Below are 6,000 nucleotides of genomic sequence, written 5' to 3'. Positions count from 1 at the left end.
GGCTCTGTATTCAACCACCTCTTATTTTTGCAGATTAATCTCCAATATGCTGTGTTGTGTTGTGTTGTGTGTGTGTGTGTGTTTGTCTGTATATGAGTCATTTGTCTGTATATGGTAGAATGTTCTACTGATGCTCATGAGTTTCTTCCCTGTATAATTTTATATATTGGATGTCATCTGGTCTCATTTGGTTATAAAGGTTGTATAGTCACATTTAATGTGTGAAGAAAGCTTTAAATTTACTGTCATGTGCAAAAACACATCTAGTGCCTGTATTTTGAAGGAAAAGCATTTGATGAAGTTCTATCACTGCTGGAATGGAGCCATGGACTTAGGATGTGGGATACTTCTGGCTATCAGTCATCATTTTCAGTTGCTGTTTCTCCTATATACATTTGTTGTTTTATTTTTTCCAGTACAAATATAGTTTACAAAATGTCATTGCCTGAATATTTTTGTAGTATTCTTCTATAAATTTTTATCTCTACTCTTTGGTTGCACGTTTTTTTTCATTTATTTTCCATTAGTCTTATAATTTTCCATTAGTCCTTTGTATTTTTGCAAACATAATATTTAATACAATTGCACATTCTTTAAGTGTATAAAATGCTGTCATTTGAAATGTTTGATTTTTTCATATTTATTTCACTATTTGAAAATATAAACATAAATGTCAAGTGAAATATATAGTTAATGATTGGGCCATATGTGAAAATAGAGCCCTGATCACTCGCGCACAGGAAGCCAGCCTGCTGAAGACCAGTCCTGTAGAGGGCAAGACATCCTGTAGGTGTGTGGCACAAAGCACAGGGCATCTCCATCCTCTGCTTGTTGGGACCATGCTTTCTCACAGGAGTGCTCCAGGGGCTCCTATTTTTATTTAGTTTTAATTTTCTGCTCAGGAAGATTATAAGGGAAGACATTAGTTAAAATCACACAGAGCTTCCAGAGTAGAATCTGCATAAAACTATTCAGTGTGATGGTGGCGTCAGCCACAGTGTCTGTACAGCAGTAGGTTCTCCATCAGTGACAGTTGAGGAGTGACCAACAGCATTTGCTGGGGGCCCCTTCCCAGTACTTGCATTATTGACATAAGATTTATAGAGACACTGTGCTTGCTCTTTTCTAAACACTGGGGCATGAGCTGGTCCCTTGGTCCTCTGGGTAAAATGAGAGGCCAAAGATAAGTGGTGACACCTATAAAATCAAGTAACCTGCACAGTCTCAAGTCACTGCTTAGAAACTTGCTTAGTGGAGATGTGGACAGTCAAGAAGGTCTAGGCCATTTTTCATATATTTGTATATCATCTTCTGAGAAGTGTCTGTTCAGGTCCTTGGCCCATTCATGGATTGGGTTATTTGTTTTATTGGTGCTTAGCTGTTTGAGTTCCTTATATATCCTAGAGATTAGTGCTCTATCTGATGTGTGAGGGGTAAAAATTTGGTCCCAGGATATAAGCTCTCTGTTCACCTCACAGATTGTTTCTTTTGCTGAGAAGAAACTTTTTTAGTTTGATTCCATCCCATTTATTCATTCTTGGTTTTAATTCTTGTGCTAAAGGTGTCTTAGTAAGGAAGTTGGGGTCTAGTCTCAAATGATGGTGATTAGGATCTACTTTTTCTCCTATTAATTCCTACGTCCTTGATCCATTTTTGAGTGAAATTTTGTGCATGATGAGAGATAAAGGTTTAATTTCATTTTGTTGCATATGGATTTCCATTTTTCCCACCACCATTTGTTAAAGATGATTTCTTTTTCCAGTGCATGTTTTTGGCACATTTGTCTAATATAAAATGATTGTAATTTTTTGGGTTAGTCTCTGTGTCCTCTATTCTGTACCATTGGTCTACCAGTTTGTTTTGGTGCCAATAGCATGGTGTTTTGGTTACTATTGCTCTATAGTATAGTTTAAGGTCTGTTATAGCAATGCCACATGTTTCACTCTTCCTCCCAAGGATTGCTTTAGCTATTCTGGGCCTCTTATTGTTCCAGATGAATTTCCTTATTGCTTTTTTTCTATTTCTATGAGGAATGCCATTGAAATTTTCATCAGATTTGCATTAAAGCGGTATAGTGCTTTTGGTAGTAGGGTTATTTTGATAATTTTAATTCTCCCTATCCAAGATCAAGGTAGATATTTCCATCTTCTAAGATCTTCTTTGAGTTTTCTCCTTAGGGTTCTGTAGTTTTCATGGTATAAATATTTCACTTCTTTTGTTAAGTTGATTCCCAAGTATCTTATTATTTTTTTAGGTTATTGTGAATGTGGTAGTTTTTCTCATTTCCTTCTCAGAGAATTTGTCACTGATATACAGAAATGCCTTTGATTTATGTTGGTGATTTTATACCCTGCTACGTTTCTGAATTTATTTACTAGTTCTAATAGGTTTCTGGTGGAGCCACATTGATGTTTATAGCAGCACAATTCACAATAGCTAAACTGTGCCAAACTAGATGCCCTTTAGTGGATGAATGGATAAAAAAAAATGTGGCATATATACACAGTGGAATTTTACTCAGCATTAAAACAGAATATAATCATAGCATTTGCAGGAAAATGGATGGTGTTGGATAAGATAATTCTAAGTGAAGTTAGCCAATCTCCCCCCCAAAAAAATACCTAAAGTTTTCTCTGATATAAGGAGGCTGACTCATGGTGGGGTAGGGAGGGAGAGCATTGGAGGAATAGATGAACTCTAGATAGGAAAGAGAGGTGGGAGTAAAATGGATGGGGCAAGGGATTAGCAAGGGTAGTGGAAAATGATGGACCTCATTATCCAAAATACATGTATGAAGACTCAAATTGGGTGGCAAAATACTTTATATATAAACAGAGATATGAAAAATTGTGGTGTATATGTGTATTAAGAATTGTAATGCAAAATACCCCAAAACAAAGTACATGTATAAAGGCATGAATTGGCGTGAACATACTCTATATACAAAAATAGGAAAAATTGTACTCTATAAGTGTAATGCATTCCACTTTTGTGTATTTAAAAAATAAAATCAATAAAACTAAAAACAAACAAACAAAAATAAATAAAAAATAGTACTTTAAAAGAAAAAAGAATGTGGAGACCAATGCCAAGTGCTTGTGCCCTCTTGTGTTCACCATCAGGGTGTGTGCATTCCCGTTGGGAGGGGCAGCTCCTCATGCCTGTCAGTGGGTTGGAAGGGCCTTGGTTGATGCAAGTTTGAGAATATTCAGGGATAGGTCTTCTGCTTTTCTTCAAATTTTCTATGCAAACCAATTCTAAATCATTTGAATTCAGGATACACATGCTCATCATTATTTATAAAATGACAGTGATGCAGAATGTGTATTATGTGATGTTAACATAGTCTGCTTAACAAAATAAACACCACAATGAATTAATTGACAGATATAATTCTTTAATTGCTTAAAATTTGTGTCTAGTAAAAAAGAGAATTAAAACAAATGGCTGTCTAAAGATGGAAAATATCTATGTGTTAGCACATTCAAGTTCACCACAAAAGTTATGACTGATTAATGTAGAAATATATGAAGACATTATTTTCACTACTGTGACACTAGCAAATGTGCATATTCTTCTGTCTGACAATCAACGCAAACCCAGAGTGTTTACACTATCCCTATAGAAGAAAGGTACTTCCTTTTATCTCCTATTCCACACATGATCATTAACCATTTCCTGATTAACTTTGCTTAATTTGTTTTCAAGTCATGTGTGTCTCCATGCCATTTCCCAGATGTGTGCTGTAGGACAGGCTCAGACAGCAAACACCTTCCCCTGACCTTAACAAAACCTTAATACAAAGAGTTTCTTCTCATCCCTCTTAATAAAACTTAATTCACAAATAGATGACTATCAACTCCTGTCCTCCTTGCAGTCCCCACATGCCTTCATATGACAACACACCTCAGTTTAAACAGAATTTCCAGGAACGCTTAGCTATAGAAGACGTCCTTCCAACTAGCCTATAATTTTTAAATATTTTTGGTTTCTGCAAAACATAAATTTTAGGGATATAATCATATCTAAAAATTTATCTTTTTCACAATCTCCAAGTTTGCTGTTATTATATTCCTGTTCCGCAGTTCCATAGGACATGAAACTGTAGAATGGTCCTACTGTACATAAGCCTCATATTCACCATACTATTCATTTCACAATGAATCTCATTAATGGTAAAATTATTATGTATTCCTTATAATGAAAATGAATTAGAAAAACTTAAATGCTGAGGCATCTTTTTATGAACATATTACATTGTTTTGATTATATTATTCAGTTTTAGTATGAGAAATGCTAGCAAAAAACATCATCTCAACCTTGCAGCTGAAGAATGGCCTTCATCTGGATATCCTTGAGTGGGTTAATGGAGACACGTGTGGAATATGGCCACAAGGAATGTTACTCAGGGTGAAAAATGATGAAATGCTTTCGCTTGAAGCTGGACACAGATTGGTGGAAGGGGAGTCATTGTGTGGGATAAAGTGGACACAGAAAGCAGACACCACACACTCTAACTCATTTGTGAAAGCTGAAAAGCAGATCTGAGGGAAGAAGAGAATGGGATGGTGTCACTAAAGACATGGAAGGCCTGGGAAGGGAGGACAGAAAGAAGTGTCAGGGTGGCCACCCAGCTAGTGAGAGGAGGGGACTGGGAACTGGCTCTGCTGTAGGGCAGTGGGAAGCTACTGGAGAGAGTAGGTGGGGTGAGGTGTCAGAAGGACTGGAGAAGAGGAGGATGACATGCCTAGCACACAGGAAGGCTAAGGTCTAAGGAGGTTGCTCAGCTTTGATCATCACACGTTTGACAGGGGATCACATTAACATGGTGTTCTGTCTAACACATACAGACACTACATCTCAACTAAAAAATAAAAATCAAAATGAGTCAAAATTAGATTTGAAGTTAAAAGCATTTATCTATTTCATTTTCTTAGATCAACGTATTCACTGCAATCTTTATATGCTAGACATTGTATACCTAGTTCAATTATAGTGTGCATTAATATTAAAAATGATTTATAAAAAGTAAAATGAAATTCCAGTCATTTAAGAGAAATTTTTGCAACATGGGAAAAGATGTTAGTATAACAAATCAAAAGATAAAGTGTCTATTTTTTCATCTGATTGTTCATGAGTAGACTTCAAATTAACATGATAGTCTACATCAAAATCAGTGTTGAGCTGCATGCAAAATCAAAGTATTACATTGGTGTCATGAAATGGATTGCTTCAAAATGAATTAACAGTATGCAATATGTTATAAATGCAATTTATTATAGATTATTCGGGGGAAATTTTTCAGATTTTTAGAGACAGAAGATAGAAAGGAGATGTCTTGGACCACTCATCATGAGGCCAGCTGCTGGCCAGGATATGCCACACTGATGGTGCCAATGGGTGCCACCAGAAGTTGACACTACAGAGGAAATGATTAGTAAGGAGGAAGCATATTTTCCTCAACTTTAGTTCTTTCTTCAAATTCTTTAAAATATCTAAAGTCTATATTGATCAATAGAGTTACTCTTGTATACAACTATAATTTTGAAAAATTTCTCCTTGTAAAATATTGGAGATAAAAAGCAGATGCTATATATTAAATTTATCTTCCTAAACTTAAGCAATTCAAACATTATGTTTACTTATGATGCAGATCTAAAGATGATGAAGTTCTCCATCTATATTTAAATTTCTTTCCGCACCAGGGATACATGTGACTGACAATAGTGGTTAAAAGATATCACACCACCCAAAGCCAGAGTAAATAAAATAAAATTTTATTTCAAATGTGCTATCAATTTTGCAATTATTATTTCTGTGTGTATGTTTGCACATGTGCATGTTAATTCTATGTAACAGACAATGACAATGACAATTTTTCTTCTTCCTATTCTATTGGACGCATGCTCTTACTCTATCTCACCTTCTTGTCCTGAAGTCTTCCTTGCTGAGTAGAAGTTTCAAGAAGATGATTTCATGCCTGTTTCATAACTTCCCACA

Source organism: Marmota monax, unplaced genomic scaffold, assembly GCF_021218885.2.
Source record: "Marmota monax isolate L192 unplaced genomic scaffold, Marmota_monax_Labrador192_F-V1.1 WCK01_AAM20220418_F8-fsc00376, whole genome shotgun sequence".
NCBI classification, from domain to species: domain Eukaryota; kingdom Metazoa; phylum Chordata; class Mammalia; order Rodentia; family Sciuridae; genus Marmota; species Marmota monax.
This window is presented reverse-complemented; position numbering follows the sequence as displayed.